The sequence below is a fragment of the Salmo trutta genome, chromosome 4 (genome assembly GCF_901001165.1).
Source record: "Salmo trutta chromosome 4, fSalTru1.1, whole genome shotgun sequence".
Classification (NCBI taxonomy): Eukaryota; Metazoa; Chordata; class Actinopteri; order Salmoniformes; family Salmonidae; genus Salmo; species Salmo trutta.
The window spans coordinates 53,951,554-53,970,166 of NC_042960.1; positions in this window are offsets into that span (position 1 = coordinate 53,951,554).

Below are 18,613 nucleotides of genomic sequence, written 5' to 3' on the forward strand. Positions count from 1 at the left end.
ACAGGACAATGACCCAACACACCTCCAGGCTGTGTAAGGGCTATTTTACCAAGAAGAAGAGTCATGGAGTGCTGCGTCAGATGACCTGGCCTCCACAATCACCTGACCTCAACCCAATTCAGATGGTTTGGGATGAGTTGGACTGCAGAGTGAACAAGCCAACAAGTGCTCAGCATATGTGGGAACTCCTTCAATACTGTTGGAAAAGCATTCCAGGTGAAGCTGGTTGAGAGAACGCCAAGCGTGTGCAAAGCTGTAATCAAGGCTACTTTGATGAATCTAAAATAGAAAATATATTTGGATTTGTTTAACACTTGCTTGGTTACTACATGATTCCATATGTGCTATTTCATAGTTTTAATGTCTTCACTATTATTCTACAACCCATATATCATATTGAATGAGTGATGTTCTCACACTGTAGCATGGGTGTGAAGGGCCTCAGTCAAAAATGAGATGAAATCAAAATATCTTTTTTAATATGTTTCAAGTGGCATGTCCATGCTGTCACCTTTGAGCAGCAATTGTTTCACACCCCAAAACAGCATGACTTTTACAAGGTCCTCTCACCAGCTCAGACACATTCACATAATATGGATGGTATTAACAACTCAAATAAAAGTATTGTATTTTGTTATTTGAGAAGATGTAGGCTACTGTAGGAATTTGATGTTAGAATCACTTGATATTGTCTTGGCTATATGTGTATATGAAAAGACTTGTAGGTGCACAGTTTGCAAAAGTGTATAAGTGTAACGGCCGTCGTTGTAATAAAACCAAGGTGCAGCGGAGGATGTGTAGTCATTTTGAATATTTAATAAAATGAACCACTATAAACAAAACACTAAATAGCAACAACAGCAAACAGTCCTGTCTGGTCAAAAATGAACGAAACAGAAAACACTAGACAGAAACAATCACCCACAAAAACCCAAAGGAAAAACAGGCTACTTATGTGTGACTGCCAATCAGCAACAACAAACTACAGCTGTGCCTGATTGGAAGCCACACGGCCAAAATCAACGAAACAAACCAACCTAGAAAAAATAATATAGAACGCCCACCCAATGTAACACCCTGGCCTAACCAAAATAAAGAACAAAAACCCCTCTCTATGGCCAGGGCGTTACAGTACCCCCCCCCCCCCCCCCCAAAGGTGCGGACTCCGGCTGCAAAACCTGACTCTGAAGGGGAGGGTCCGGGTGGGCATTCTTACGACGGCGGCTCAGGTGCGGGACGTGGCCTCCGCTCCACCCTCTGCGTCGCCCACTTAGGTGGCGCCCCTGGCCGCGCCGGAGGACTGGTGGGCGACCCTGGCTGCGCCCGGCTGGCGCGACACTGGCGGCTCCGGCGGCTCCGGGCTGGCGGGCAGATCCGGCGGCACTGACCCAGGATTCACCAGGCTGGGGAGACATGAAGGAGGCCTGGCCCTGGGCGCAGGCACAGGACTCACCGGGCTGGCGGGCAGCTCTGGCGGCTCCGGACAGGCGGGCGGCTCTGGCGGCTCCGGACAGGCGGCGGCTTTGGCGGCTCCGGACAGGCGGGTGGCTCTGGCGGCTCCGGACAGGCGGGCGGCTCTGGCGGCTGCAGACAGGCGGGCGGCTCTGGTGGCTCCGGACAGGCGGGCGGCTCTGGCGGCTCTGGCCCAGGACTCACCAGGCTGGGGAGACATGAAGGAGGCCTGGCTCTGGACGCAGGCACTGGACTCACCAGGCTGGGGAGAACCACTGGAGGCCTGGTCCGTGGAGGAGGCACAGGACTGACCAGGATGGGGAGACCCACTGGAGGCCTTGTCCGTGGAGGAGGTACAGGACTGACCAGGATGGGGAGACCCACTGGAGGCCTGGTCCGAGGAGAAGGCACAGGATAAACCGGGCTGTGGGGGAGCACTGGAGTTCTGGTACGTAGGCTCTTTACCCACACTCCAGGCTGAATGCCCACTTTGGCCCGGCACGGGCGGAGCGCAGGCCCTCCCAGCACCCTGGAGACACAGTGCGCAGAGCCGGTGCAAGATAACCTGGACCGAAAAGGCACACTGGAGACCAAACCCACTGAGCTGGCACAATCCGTCCTGGCTTGATGCCTGCACTCGCATGGCACTTGCGGGGCGCTGGCCTATAGCGCACCGGGCTATGAACGCGCCCTGGAGACACCGTGCGCTTCACAGCATAACACGGTGCCTTACCAGTACCACGCTGCTTCCGGTAAGCACGGGGAGTTGGCTCAGGTCTACCGCCTGACTCCGCCAATCTCCCCGTGTGCCCCCCAAAAAATATGCTTATCTATCAAAAGTAAAATTAAAAGTGTAAATCATTTCAAATTACTTATTTAGCTAACCAGAAAGCACAATTTCTTGTTTTGTTAATTTACGGATAGCAAGGGGCAGGCTGCAACACTCAGACATTATTTACAAATGATGTGTTTAGTGAGTCCACCAGATCAGCGGCAGTAAGATGAACAGGGATGTTCTCTTGATAAGTGTGTGAATTAGATAATTTTCCTGTCCTGCTAGGCATTCAAAATGTAACGAGTACTTTTGGGTGTTAGGGAAAATGTATGGAGTGAAAAGTACATAATTTCTTTCGGAATGTAGTGAAGTAAAAGTAAAAGTACAGATACCCCCAAAAAACGACTTAAGTAGTACTGTCAAGTAGGCCTGTACACTGTGAGTCGCCTTACTGAATGCAAGGTGTTTATGAACCATTGCTAACATCCTTTACAGCACAGTTGACAATGACATCAAATTCGTGGATGCATTCAAGAGTAAATGCTGCAAACTTTTATACATTTCTGGAAGTAGCCTACACTCACACATACACACACACGACAAGCCTATTCTAAGGCAGAAGTTCTGAAACTTTTTGGGGCCGGGGACCCTTTTGTGAAAGCAAATTCTTCAGGGACCCCCTCATAATCAGAACACAACTTGAGTGCTATAAAAAAAAAAGTTTTACTATGACATCTGCAGTGCATGGCTAGACAAACCAAGTCTCGAGCCTGGGGAAAGAACACTTAAAAGGCCCGTCTCTTGGCATCGTAGAGAGATTTTTGCAGTTTTCAAGCTTATTTCCTGCAATTCTACACATTTTGCCATGAGGCAGAGAGAAAACGTTGATGTTTTAAAGCTTAAATTACAGTGCATTTATGTAAAAATGTACAATTGTTGGTGGAGTACTCTGGATACCAATATCCCTGGGAGCCTCCCAGGCCCATGTTGCCCAGGGTTAAGAACATAAGTAGGCTACCTCGTACACCGGCCGCACTTTGAGAACCGTTGTTCTGAGGCATACAGTTGAAGTTGAAAGTTTACATACACTTAGGTTGGAGTCATTAAAACTTGTTTTTCAACCACTCCACAAATTTCAAACTATAGTTTTGGCAAGTCGGTTAGGACATATGTGTGTATGACACAAGTCATTTTTCCAACAATTGTTTACAGACAGATTATTTCAATTATAATTCACTGTATCACAATTCCAGTGGGTGAGAAGTTTACATACACTTAGTTGACTGTGCCTTTAAACAGCTTGGAAAATTCCAGAAAATGATGTCACGGCTTTAGAAGCTTCTGATAGGCTAATTGACATCATTTGAGGCAATTGGATTTGTACCTGTGGGTGTATTTCAAGGCCTACCTTCAAACTCAGTGCCTCTTTGCTTGACATCATGAGAAAATCAAAATAAATCAGCCAAGACCTCAGAAAAAATATTGGAAACCTCCACAAGTTTGGTTCATCCTTGGGAGTAATTTCCAAACGCCTGAAGGTACCACGTTCCTCTGCACAAACAATAGTACGCAAGTATAAACACCATGGGACGACACAGCCGTCATACCACTCAGGAAGGAGACGCGTTCTGTCTCCTAGAGATGAACGTACTTTAGTGCAAAAGGTGCAAATCAATCCCAGAACAGCAGCAAAGAACCTTGTGAAGATGCTGGAGGAAACAGGTACAAAGTATCTATATCCACAGTAAAATGAGTCCTATAACAACAACAAAGAAGAAGCCACTGCTCCAAAACCGCCATAAAAAAGCCAGACTGCGGTTTGCAACTACACATGGGGACAAAGATCGTACTTTTTGAAGAAATGTCCTCTGGTCTGATGAAACAAAAATAGAACTGTTTGGCCATAATGACCATCATTATGTTTGGAGGAAAAAGGGGGAGGCTTGCAAGCCGAAGAACATCATCCCAACCGTGAAGCACAGGGGTGCCAGCATCGTGTTGTGGGGGTGCTTTGCTGCAGGAGGGACTGGTGCACTTCACAAAATAGATGGCATTATGAGGAAGGAAAATGTTATGGCTATATTAAAGCAACATCTCAAGACATCAGTCACGAAGTTAAAACCTGACTCGGTTACACCAGCTCTGTCAGGAGGAATGGGCCAAAATTCACCCAACTTATTGTGGGAAGCTTGTGGAAGGCTACCCAAAACGTTTGACCCAAGTTAAACAATCAAAAGGCAATGCTACCAAATACTAATTAAGTGTATGTAAACTTCTGACCCACTGGGAATGAGATGAAAGAAATCAAAAGCTGAAATAATTAATTCTCTCCACTATTATTCTGACATTCACATTCTTAAAATAAAGTGGTGATCCTAAGTGACCTAAAACAGGGAATTTTGACTAGGATTAAATTGGAATTGTGAAAAACTGAGTTTAAATGTTTTTGGCTAAGGTGTATGTAAACTTCCGACTTGAATTGTATGTGAATTGTATTGTTTACATCTGCTGTATCCTGTATACGTGACAAATACATTTCGATTTGTTTTGATTAGAAAATGTCTGCTTTCCCACGACAATGCATTGTATAACTTTCTGCAACGTGCAATCGTCAATAACGGAATTCTTAGTGTGGGGTAGAGGAGATTACCACCCACCAACCAAAAAGAGCACCCAGTTTCGATGCTTCACACCACAGAAAAACCGCTATTTGAACGGTAAAATTCCTATAAGGCTAGGCTAAATGTTCAAACCAATGTCGCTCATCTCCGTTTGCAGATGTAAAAGCATTTTAAATCCATATTTGCAGCGTGCGTTAGGTCTGCTTGACGTGTTAGTGTCACTTATTCTTGACATTAGGCTAATAAAGCAATAGTTTTTTTCCCCACACCTAATAGAACAAAGTGATTGAAAATGTCACTTTGATCGCCTTCAAGCCTGTCCTACCCTATGTTTCTTATTTCAGAACTAGACAAATATTTGATTCTCTTTGAAAACGTGTATGTTTCATTGGAGTAATAATTCAATAATTAAGTAAAAGAAAATACAATCTGTCTATTTTATCCCTAATAATTGAATCTTCACTGTAATTGTAAAAGTTGTTAAACCAGTTTTATTGCTGCTGTTAGAAAAATGACACTTGTTGGCCTATAAGGTATACAGCAGAATTAACTCGTTTTTGATAAAGTCAGATGAAATTAGAAAATTCAGAGTTAATTGTAAACTGTTCAATTAAAATATACTGTGTTTGAAAGGCATTTGTTGAAAAAAATATTTGTGCGAAAATTATAATTTTCTTAATCAAAAATAAGTACATTACATTCTCAAGGGTTAATCCGTTTCTTGGGAAATACCAAATTGACGTTTTGCCAAAAAATACCAAAATTATATTCCTTCGTGTAATAGTCTGACGTTCATTCAATAAATTTCCATTTCACTCTCAAAATTGAATTTATATACATAATGCATCTATAACAATATTTGAAATGATAATTGCAATTGTTGATTAGTAACCTTTAATTAAATACAGTGTCCATTTGTTATCTGACATTATCTGACATTTAAAAGACTTCTTTGGCTGTCCCCATAGGAAATCCTTTTTTGGTTCTAGGTGAAACCCTTTTTGGTTCCAGGTAGAACGATTTTGGGTTTCAGGTAGAAAGGGTTCTACGTGAAACCATTAACGGTTCTACTTGGAACCCAAATGGTTCTACCTGGAACCAACAAGAGTTCTTCAAAAGGTTCTCCTATGGGGACAGCCGAAGGACCCTTTTAGGTTCTAGTTAGCACCTTTATTTCTAAGAATACCGTTCCAATATGTATTAATATCTGGGGCCGATTTCTTCTTAGCGACTCTGTTAGCTAGAAGCTGTTTGGACTGAGGTACCTTCTGAACTGAGCCAGAGTGTTGAACCTTCCCCTGAAGCCCCTATGTATGTCCAGGACCTGGTGCTGCCCCTCATGCTCCTCCAGTGGCAGGTGGGGAGGCAGGCTGGGGTACAGGGCTGACTGGGGGAGGCTGGGGAAACCCCAGGGCATCAACAGGTTGGTATGCACTGAGGAATGACTAAGATCGGGCATCAGCAAATTCTGGGGTGGGCATGAAGAGGGGGTGATGACGGAGTAAGTGGGGAAAGGGTGAGAAGGGGGAAGGAAGGCTCTATTAGAGGCAGAAGGGGGTTCCTCGTTGCCAGGAAGATCATTGCTGGAGGAGACCTGGTGGTGAGCTGCTTTCTCTTGTTCAGCCAATCCAACACTCTCTGGAGCACAGGCTCTTCTCTGTGAGAGGAGGGATTGAGGGAAGAAACTAGGAAGACCTGAATCAAAACCAATCTGTGGACTACGTTGATTGAGACCCACACCACCTCTGCTGGTTATCAATGTAGGGTTTACCATGGTTCTAAGGAACAGCCCTTCCAGATCCGGCTGGTCACCTAGGAGGGAGGTGGGATGGCCCCAGAGCAGTGGAGCTGAGCCATAGGAAGGCAGGGTGGCTGGGCCTGCCTCTTTCCCCAGGTCCATGTGGTACTGCAGGTTGAACACCTTGGCCCTCAGCCGGGCGTTTTCCTCACTCAGGGTAAGCAGCTGGCCCTCCAGCATAAGGTCATTCACCCTCCTCTTCTCCCTCGAGCGTTTGGCGGCCTCGTTGTTCTTTCGGCGCTTGTCCCAGTAGCTGGCGTCCTTCTTGTCAGTAGGGGTAAACTCTCTCTTGCGGCGTGTAGTCTCAAGCCTCAGTAGTCTCTGGCCCAGAAAGGACGGCCGGGCCACAGGGAAGAGAAGGCCAGTGTCCGTCGTCACCTCCTCCTCCCCACCACTGCTCTCCAACGAGGAGGAGGGCTGGCATATACCCTCCTGGGGCCCGTCCCTACTCCGTGGGGTAGACATGTCACTCAGTATGCTATGAGAGGACACAGAATTGATTTCTTTATCAGGGAGTCATACTGAGACCAAGTCTCTTTTACAGATGAGTACTTTACAGGATAGGCTCTATAGTCATTTTTTTTAAAGGAAATATATTGTACTTTGAAATATTTATCTTACACAGTAATTGACTTGATAATAGTTGACTTGATACAAAAAAAGCCAAGGTTGGAATTTCAACAAAATATACTGGAAAAGGTGATATTCATAAGACTATTACAAAATATTGAGAAAACTATTAACTGCACAGTGGTGTAGGTATTTCCCATCATTTTCAAATAATGTTTTGGTAAGCTATGGTGACCATATTTGGATTTTTTAGGCCTACCTTTGTTTCGCTGTCAGGATGTGAAGTGATAATGAGACAATGCGCATCTTGCGCTCTGAAAACTTTTAAGCTTCTTGTGTGTGCGTGTGCACGCATGGTGTGTTTATTTCTGTGCACGCGCATCTATGTGGTTGGAAAGAATGCTTACTTTCAGTAGTCTTACCTAGCTTCTTCAGGAGTTCTGAAAGTGGAAATCCTGAGCAAGGTTGTAAAAAAAAAGTTAGTCAAGAAATGACTCAGTCTGAATTACCCATCCTACAGTATGTATCGCTACTGTAGCATACCTTACAAACATCCTCTCCATAGAACTGGGTCAGTGTTTGTGTATCTATGGTTGAGCCATAGGCATGTGGTGAGTGGGGGGGTTGTCCAGGCAGTAAGTGGGGGACAGTCTTGTGAGGAAAGGAAGTGTTGTGTTAAACATGTTGCTTGCGCTCTCCACAGGTCTTCTATAGTTCTGAACTGCCAAAGCTCGACAACTTGTCAGATTCTGTGGTCATGATGACTCATAAAGTCTTGTCTATATTTCCGAAGAACTGAAAGGGTTTAACCACAGACATTCACCTGAATTTGTATCTAGTCCGACTTACCGCAAGCATACCTTTTATGCCATTATACTGTAGAAGTGAAAAAGCACTTTGAAAAAACTGTCTTTGTGGGAGTACGGATCCATTTTGAGATTTAGTAGACAGGGCTTGTTGTGGTGCTCAGACTTATAATTGGTAGTGATTTTAAGATTTATTCTATACTTTACAGGTACCAGGGGGCAGTGTTTGGGAAGCTACTCTAAAACTATATTTTACCAAGCTTCCAATTACTTCACACCGGAAGAAGTTAAGCTACACTAAAGCTAACCTTAAGAAAAATATAGTTTGGTTAACTAAAGTAACTTTAAAAAAGTAGTTAACTACATCCAAACTACTTTGTGAAAAATGATCATGTGTAAATCTGTAATGTCATAGACTACAAATTGCAAGACAGATCACTGTCACGGTTGTCGTCGGGAAAGGAGGACCAAAACGCAGCAGGGATGTGGATGCTCATCTTGATATTTATTTATGAAATAAAGTGAACACCAAAATAATAAACACGGAAAAACGCATGAACAACCAAACAGTCTTGTAAGGCTCACACACGCAAAACAAGAGACAATCTCCCACAAACACCAAACCAAACACATACCCATATATAGGACTCTCAATCAGAGGCAACGAGAAAGCACCTGCCTCCAATTGAGAGTCCAACCCCCCATCAACCTAAACATAGAAATAGAACTAACCAGACTAAACATAGAAATACATAAACAAGGAACAGTGCCCAAAAACCCCGGCATACATACATCAAATACCCTTCTACCAAAAACACCACCCCAAACCACATAAAACAAATACCCTCTGCCACGTCCTGACCAAACTACAATAACAAATAACCCTTAACTGGTCAGGACGTGACAATCACTTTGGGGTCATATGTTAACAGAATGTGTAATTTAGCATATTAAACACAAAAACAATGTTTCAAGTGAGAATTAGGCAGGTCTGATGCCGAAAAAGAAGGAAATTATTTAATTTTATTTTTGCATAAAATGTAGTGTATAGTTCCAGTACTTCCAGTGCATTCGGAAAGTATTCAGACCCCTTGACTTTTTCCACATTTTCTTACGTTACAGCCTTATTCTAAAGTGTAGTACATTGCTCCCCCCTTATCAATCCACACACAATACCCCATAATGACAAAGCAAAAACAGGTTTTAATTACTTTTTTTTGCAAATGTATTAAAAGAAATCACATCACATTTACATAATTATTCAGACAATTTACTCAGTACTTTGTTGAAGCACCTTTGGCAGTGATAACAGCCTTGAGACTTCTTGGGTATGATGCTTGGCACACCTGTATTTGGGGAGTTCCTCACATTCTTCTCTGCAGATTCTCTCAAGCTCTGTCAGGTTGGATGGTAGAGCATCACTGCCCAGCTATTTTCAGGTCTCTCCAAAGATGTTTGATCAGGTTCAAGTCCGGGCTCTGGCTGGGCCAATCAAGGGCATTCAGAGACTTGTCCCGAAGCCAATCCTGCATTGTCTTGGCTCTGTGCTTAGGGTTGATGTCCTGTTGGAAGGTGAACCTTCGCCCAAGTCTGAGGTTCTGAGTGCTCTGGAGCAGGTTTTCATCAAGGATCTGTCTGTACTTTGCTTTGTTCATCTTTCCCCCGATCCTGACTAGTCTCCCAGTCCCTGCCACTAAAAAACATCCCCAAAGCATGATGCTGCCACCACCATGCTTCGCTGTAGGGATGGTGCCAAGTTTCCTACAGAAGTGACGCTTGGCATTCAGGCCAAAGAGTTAAATCTTGGTTTCATCAGACCAGACAATCTTGTTTTCATGGTCTGAGAGTCCTTCTGGCAAACTCCAAGCGGACTGTCATGTGCCTTTTACTGAAGAGTGGCTTCCGTCTGGCCACACTACCATAAAGGCCAGATTGGTGGAGTTCTGCAGAGATGGTTGTCCTTCTGGTAGGTTCCCACATCGCCACAGAAAAAATATGAGCTCTGTCAGAGTGACCTTCGGGTTCTTGGTCACCTCTCTGACCAAGGATCTTCTCCCCTGATTTTTCAGTTTGGCCGGGCGGCCAGCTCTAGCAAGAGTATTGGTGATTCCATTCTTCTTCTATTTAAGAATGATGGAGGCCACTGTGTTTTTGGGGACCTTCAATGCTGCAGAAATGTTTTGGTACCCTTCCTCAGATCTATGCCTCAACACAATCCTGTCTCGGAGCTCTATGGACAATTCCTTCAACCTCATGGCTTGGTTTTTGCTCTGACATGCACTGGCAACTGTGGGACCTTATATAAACAGGTGTGTGCCTTTCCAAATCATGTCCAATCAATTGAATTTACCACAGGTGGACTCCGATAAAGTTGTAGAAAGATCTCAAGGATGAACAATGGAAACAGGATGCACCTGAGCTCAGCCTCAGAGCAAAGGGTCTGAATACTTACAGTGCCAGTCAAAAGTTTGGACACACCTACTCATTCAAGGGTTTTTCTTTATTTTTGCTATTTTCTACATTGTGGAATAGTAGTGAAGTCATCAAAACTATGAAATAACCCATATGGAATCACCTACTAACCAGAAATGTGTTAAACAAATTAAAATATATTTCATATTTGAGATTCTTCAAAGTAGCCACCCTTTGCCTTGATGACAGCTTTGCACAGTCTTGATATTCTCTCAACCAGCTTCATAAGGTAGTCACCTGGAATGCATTTCAATTAACAGGTGCCTTCTTAAAAGTTAATTTGTGGGATTTCTTTCCTTCTTAATTCGTTTGAGCCAATCAGTTGTGTTGTGACAAGGTAGGGGTGGTATACAGAAGATAGCCCTATTTGGTAAAAGACCAAGTCCATACGCAAGAACAGCTCAAATAAGCAAAGAGAAACGACAGTCCATCATTACTTTAAGACATGAAGGTCAGTCAATAAGGAACAGTTCAAGAACTTTGAAAGTTTCTTCAAGTGCAGTCGCAAAAACCATCAAGCGTTGTGATGAAACTTGCTCTCATGAGGACTGTCACAGGAATGGAAGACCCAGAGTTACCTCTGCTGCAGAGGATAAGTTAATTAGAGTTACCAGCCTCAGAAATTGCAGCCCAAATAAATGTAACAGACACATCTCAACATCAACTGTTCAGAGGAGACTGTTTGAATCAGGCCTTCATGGTCGAATTGCTGCAAAGAAACCACTACAAAAGGATAGCAATAAGAAGAAGAGACTTCATTGGGCCAAGAAACACGAGCAATGGACATTTCAGTGGGAATTCCTTCAAGACTGTTGGAAAAGCATTCCAGGTGAAGCTGGTTGACAGAATGCAAAGAGTGTGCAAAGCTGTCATCAAGATCAAGGGTGGCTACTTTGAAGAATCTAAAATATTATATATATTTTGATTTGTTTAACTGTTTTTTGGTTACTACATGATTCCATATGTGTTATTTGTGGCGCAGCGGTCTAAGGCACTGCATATCAGTGCTTGAGGCATCACTACAGACACCCTGGTTTGATTCCAGGCTGCATCACTACCGGCCGTGATTGGGAGTCCCATAGGGCGGTGTACAATTGGCCCAGCGTTTGTCCGGTGTAGGCTGTCATTGTCAATAAGAATTTGTTCTTAACTGACTTGTCTAGTTAAATAAAAAAGTCAATCAATTTGGATGTCTTCACTATTATTATACTATGTAGAAATCTTTTTAAAATAAAGAAAAACCCTTGAATGAGTAGACTTTGACTGATACTGTATGTAAATAAGGTATTTCTGTTTTTTATTTTTAAAACATCTCAAACATTCTAAAAGCTTGTTTTCACTTTGTCATTATGTGGTATTGTGTGTCGAATGATGAGGATTTTTTTATTTATTTCATCCATTTTAGAATAAGCCTGTAACATAACAACATGAAAAAGGGAAGTGGTCTGAATATTTTCTGAATGGACTGTAGCTACACTGCTATATGGCAAAAAAAAGTAATTAACTACAGGAAATATTACTTAGATTTGAGTTTAGTTCAACTACCACAAAGCTACTGCAAAATGTTGTTAAATTACTAGTTGAACTACATGTAGTTCACTACTTCCCAACACTGCCAGGAGGGCATATCAATAATAGTCTAAAGTAGTTTAAACTCATTTATCTGCACTGAACTGAGGATACATGGCAGCTGAAAACAATGTGGTGAACGGCCTATCGGGTATTTTCTCACAACTGTCCAGTTCTTTCACATTAGTGCAGATGGAGGTATGAGGAGAGGAAGCCACTTTAAACTATTGAGATAGAGTACAGGTTTCAGTTCATTGTGTGGCAAAACCATTTCCTGCCTTTATGCTTGCATGGAATTTTCCTCCTCTGCATTCATAGGCCTACAGTATATCAACAAAGCGACACGCTAGCTAGCATATCTATAGGCAAGTAGCAGAACCCTGTCCATCTCACCTCTTCATCCTCCCAACCCCCATTTTATCACATCTAACATACACAGGGTGCTGCACCCATGCACAGTCTCACATACAGTACTTCCGGAAAGTGGTTCATTGTGGTGTCCTGTACACTAGTACACATCAAGTATTGTTTGACAGGTTACGACTCCTCATCTTACATGGTTAATTAAAGAGTTGATCAAAAAAATAATTTTAGAAAAAATGTAAGACCTTTGGGCCTTGTTTCTTTTGCTTTCTGTTTCTAGTTGTCAGAAGTGTGTGCATGTGTATTTTGACAATTTAACAATGTAATGTGAATGACAAGACGTGGTTCTATTTCAAACCAGATCATGTCTTCGTGTTCACCATCTAGGTCGAAAGGCCCCTTTGAAATATTGTAGTCTTTACATGATTCCTGTTCCTATCCTGTCGGCTAAGGTGCTAACCACTCTACACAGGAAGTTTCACTGCCTCATTTAGGTCACAAGTGTTACCTTCTGCCTCAGATGCAGTGTGACAGGGTGACAGGGTGACTGAGAGCAGAGGTTGGTCAGAGCCTGGATGGTATTCCCTGGCTGGTAGACTCTTCAAAGAGATACTACATCCAGTAGTATGCAAAAGGCCACAGAGATTATAGTTTGACCTCACAGTGTGTGAAGGTTTACAAGTCTGTAATTCGGGTCAGGGTGTTGCAATGCTTTTGAGCTCATGTGGAAGTTTTTCTAATGACACCGGAGGGGATGGCTGCCGTTTTACGAGCTCCTAACCAACTGTGCTATTTTGTTAGTTTTATTTTGTACATAATCTTGCTGCTACAGTCTCTTATGACCGAAAAGAGCTTCTGGACATCAGAACAGCGATTGCTCACCTCGAACTGGATGAAGATTTTTTCTTTGATGAGTCCGACGCGAAGGATATACAAGACCTTTAAACAGGTCAACGTTCACAAGGCCGCGGGCCAGACGCATTACCAGGGCGTGTACTCAGAGCATGCGCAGACCAACTGGCAAGTGTCTTCACTGACATTTTCAACCTCTCCCTGACCGAGTCTGTAATACCTGCATGTTTCAAGCAGATCACCATAGTCCCTGTGTCCAGAAATGCGAAGGTAATCTGCCTAAATGACTACCGCCCCGTAGCACTCATGTCTACAAATACCTAGGTGTCTGACTAGACTGTAAACTCTCCTTCCAGACTCATATCAAACATCTCCAATCCAAAATCAAATCTAGAATTGGCTTTCTATTTCACAACAAAGCCTCCTTCACTCACGCCGCCAAACTTACCCTAGTAAAACTGACTATCCTATCGATCCTCGACTTCGGCGATGTCATCTACAAAATAGCTTCCAATACTCTACTCAGCAAATTGGATGTAGTCTATCACAGTGCCATCCGTTTTGTTACCAAAGCGCCTTATACCACCCACCACTGTGACCTGTATGGTCTAGTCGGTTGGCCCTCGCTACATATTCGTCGCCAGACCCACTGGCTCCAGGTCATCTATAAGTCTATGCTAGGTAAAGCTCCGCCTTATCTCAGCTCACTGGTCACGATAACAACACTCACCCGTAGCACGCGCTCCAGCAGGTATATCTCACTGGTCATCCCCAAAGCCAACACCACCTTTGGTCGCCTTTCCTTCCAGTTCTCTGCTGCCAGTGACTGGAACAAATTGCAAAAATTGCTGAAGCTGGAGACTTACATTTCCCTCACTAACTTTAAACATCAGCTATCTCAGCAGCTAACCGATCGCTGCAGCTGTACATAGTCCATCTGTAAATAGCCCACCCAATCTACCTACCTCATCCCCATATTGTTTTTATTTACTTTGCTGCTCTTTTGCACACCAGTGTCACTACTTACACACCATCATCTGCTCATCATCATCTGCTCATCTATCACTCCAGTGTTAATCTGCTAAATTGTAATTACTTTGCTACTATGGCCTATTTACTGCCTTACCTCCTCATGCCATTTGCACCCACTGTATATAGACCACATTTTTTTCCTATTGTGTTATTGACTGTACGCTCGTTTATTCCATGTGTAACTCTGTGTTGTGTTTCTGTCGCACTGCTTTGCTTTATCTTGGCCAGGTCGTGGTTGTAAATGAGAACTTGTTCTCAGCTATCTTACCTGGTTAAATAAAGGTGAAATAAAAAAAATGTGCTTTGAAAGGCTGGTCATGACTCACATCAACACCATCATCCCGGAAATACTAGACCCACTCCAATTCGCATACCACCCCAACAGATCCAAAGATGACGTAATCTCAATCGCACTCCACACTGCCCTTTCCCACCTGGACAAAAGGAACTCCTATGTGATAATGCTGTTCATTGACTACAGCTCAGCATTCAACACCATAGTGCTCACAAAGCTCATCACTAAGCTAAGGACCCTGGGACTAAACACCTCTGTCTGCAACTGGATCCTGGACTTCCAGACGGGCCTCCTCCAGGTGGTAAGGGTAGGCAACAACACATCTGCCACACTGAAACTCAACACCAGGGCCCCTCAGGGGTGCATGCTCAGTCCCCTCCTGTACTTCCCGTTCACCCACGACTGCGTGGCCAAGCACGGCTCCAACACCATCATTAAGTTTTCTGACGACACAACAGTAGTATGCCAGATCACCGACAACGATGAGACAGCTTATAGGGAGGAGGTCACCAGGACAACAACCTCTCCCTCAACATGAGCAAGACAAAGGAGCTGATCGTGGACTACAGGAAAAGAAGGGCTGAACAGGCCCCCGATAACATCGACAGGGCTGTAGTGGAGCGTGATGAGAGTTTCAAGTTCCTTAGTGTCCCCATCACCAACAAACTATCAGGGTCCAAACACACCAAGACAGTCGTGACGAGGGCATGATAACATCTTTTCCCCCTCAGGAGACTGATGGAAAGATTTGGCATTGGTCCCCAGATCCTCAAAAGTTCTACAGCTGCACCATTGAGAGCATCCTGACCGGTTGCATCACTGCCTGGTATGGCACCTGCTCGGCATCTGACAGTAAGGCGCTACAGAGGGTAGTGCATACGGCCCAATACATCACAGGGTCCAAGCTTCCTGCCATCCAGGACCTATATGCTAGGCGGTGTCAAAGGAAGGCCCGAGAAATAGTCAAAGACTCCAGTCATAAACTGTTCTCTCTGCTACTGCACGGCAAGCGGTACCGGACCTCCAAGTCAAATTCCAAAAGGCTCCTTAACAGCTTCTACCCCCAAGCCATAAGACTGCTGAACAATTAATCAAATGACCACCCGGGTGGTTTATTATCCATGCATAGTCACTTTGCCACTACCTACATGTACAAATTACCTCGACTAACCTGTACCCCCACACATTGACTCGGTAAGGTCTACACCTGTTGTATTCGGCGCATGTGACAAATACAATTTTATTTGTTTTGATTGGACTGAGTACAGGTTTGATCTAACCAGGTGAGATGGAGCTGGCTCAAAGGGGCCTCCAGTCCTCTCTCTTCAGAAGGCCTGTCTGTGTTATGTTGTGTGCTACAGGGCTGCAGTTTGACACCAACACAGTGGTACTGATGTACTCCCAACTAAATATACTGCAGTATGTCTGCCCATCCAGCTCTCTGTGTGTGGACATCAATCAGCAACTGTCCCAACGGTTACATGTACTATCATAAGTAGGCCTCCTCCTGTTGTGCTATTTCCAGCGGTGTGGTAGATTCACATCGAAGTCTATGTGTGTATGTGTGTATGTATGTGTGTATGTGTGTATGTGTGTGTGTTTGTGTGTTTGCTGAGGGATATGAGGTTTAGCAGGTATAACAGGCAGCAGTTAAACTGTAGTGGAAAAAGCCTGGCCGACTGGTCTTATTGTGTGTGGAGGTTTGAGACTCCATGCCTCAACGCATCTCAGAAAACCACTCTGCTGCAAGCCCACATTTAAAAATAGATGGGACTGATTGTTCCTGATAAAATACACACGTGTGCACACACAAAGACACTTGCGTTCAAGGTTTAGTATGGGGCCCTTTTGAGGATAATCAAATATGGGTATGAGTAAAAAACATAACCACATTCAACACTATGTTAAATAGAGTACATACAATTGAACCATTTGAACTAGCTGTAAGATATTTATGTGTGTTGACAGAACATGACGTCTTGTTAATGTTTATAAACTGGTAATAAATTGTTGAGTGGATTGTCAAGCTGCAGTGGTTATTTACAACCACCAGATGGCAATGCAACATAGAAAAGCACAAGATGGTGGGCTGACTGAACAATGGATTTGTATGACATCTAAATGGCTCTGACAACACATGACTTTTTAACCTAAAACATGCTTTGAGATAATTAGCTATGTATCTTAGGGGCTTTTATATACATATTTATTTCATACTGATACCAATGATAGTCATTGCATGTCCACTTCTGATCTATCAAACTGTAATGGTGATAAGTTGCCTTTTGACCTAAAGAAGTTGACCCACCGTTTTCATATAAAATCCTGACAGTTGCTGTGGTTCCATCGTGATTCCAGGCCTTTTAGTAGTTTCCACTGTTGTGGCCACCTTACCCATCTAGCACACTAGGTTCGTTGGAAGTTGGGAGAATGTATATTTTTGGTTTCACTTTGGTTGTGGGAAAGAATCCATACGTTTCCTGACCGGTAAAACCAAATGTTTTTTTTAAATGTTCTGAGAACAGAGCATTTTGCCTGTTCTGGGAATGTACATTTTTGTAGGTTGCATGGAGGTTCTGAAAACGTTTTAATCTGGTTCCTTGAAAGATTTCCTGGGAGGTTTTATTAAATCAAATCAAACACTCTCAGAACAGAAACTATAGGTTATTTGGAGATTTTGAGTAACTTCCTTAAATCTTTCAATAAGAGTTTTAATAACAGTGCTAGCTTATTTTGGGTAAACCTTTTGGAACTTCAAGCCCAGATAGAACATATGGACATGAATTTCCTTAGACAATAACCATGTATTTTTTAAAGTGACATGGCATCAGTGAGATTCTAACCTATAATCTTCTGTTCTCTATCCATAGAATTAGTCCCGTGTGCCACCAGGATGGAGCTAGCATGCCATGTTTTGTTATGCATACAAAATTATTCATTTTAGTCTATTCAAATAGACCCAAATTCAAAGGAAACAAGCACTTAGGTGTGGCCAATTAGTGGGAGCGGTCAACACACCAGAACACACTTAACAAGACAGAGGATAGAGAGAAATTAAATGGAACCATGTTTGAACTTCTAGGAAACGTTCTGTGAAAGTAATGAAATACCAATATATTTATTTTGTCAAGTTCAATATCATTTTACTGCCTTGGGTTAAATCAGGGTCACACAGAGTGTTTCTTGGTGGTTTTAAACAAATCTATTTTGAAACAAAAGTATACACCTCACACACCTGGTTATGGGCTTAAACAAAAGAAGACACCTGTACCATGTCAGATATAGTTGAAATGTCTTACATTTAGAGTTTGAATCCCAATGTTACACTTGATGTACATCACAGAAAACTGAAATATAGCAAAACTGTTTGACATAGAAACACCGGATAATGAGGCCACTAGAGGGCGATTTGGTCCTTTGACTGTAGGAAAGAGCTACATGTGCTGAGAATGTTCCAAAGCCAAGCAACTTTCCTGCACCATTTCCAGAAAGTTGTATGCAAAATAACCATAAGACAACCACACTCTCACTGAGTTCTAAGAAACATATGGTTCTCAGAACATTATGTGCTAGCTAGGTGGTTTTCTGGTCCATGTCAGTCCTCTGAATGTGGTTGAGAACTTGAAATACACAAGAGGACTTGAAAAATAATTTAGATCAGAATGGCTATTCAAATACTATAGGCCATACATATTGAATGTAATAGGCCTCTTACTGTAACATATTTTCCTTCACAGATATCATTGATTATCACAATGCAATAGTGAGTTAACAGAACATGTCACTAAATAGCAGACAATGTTATGCCATAAACAATCAAATTGCTTATGGCATAACGTGGTATACCGAAAGCACTTTCCTAGTTGAGGTGTATGGAGGTTTTTCATCATGTTGTAAGGCCAATACATGGGGCTTTGTGCGGACAGGAGCTTCCCTTTGAGGATAAAGACATAGTAACCACCCATGGGAAGGAGCTCACTGTGCCCCTCCATCCTCATCTCAGTCCTC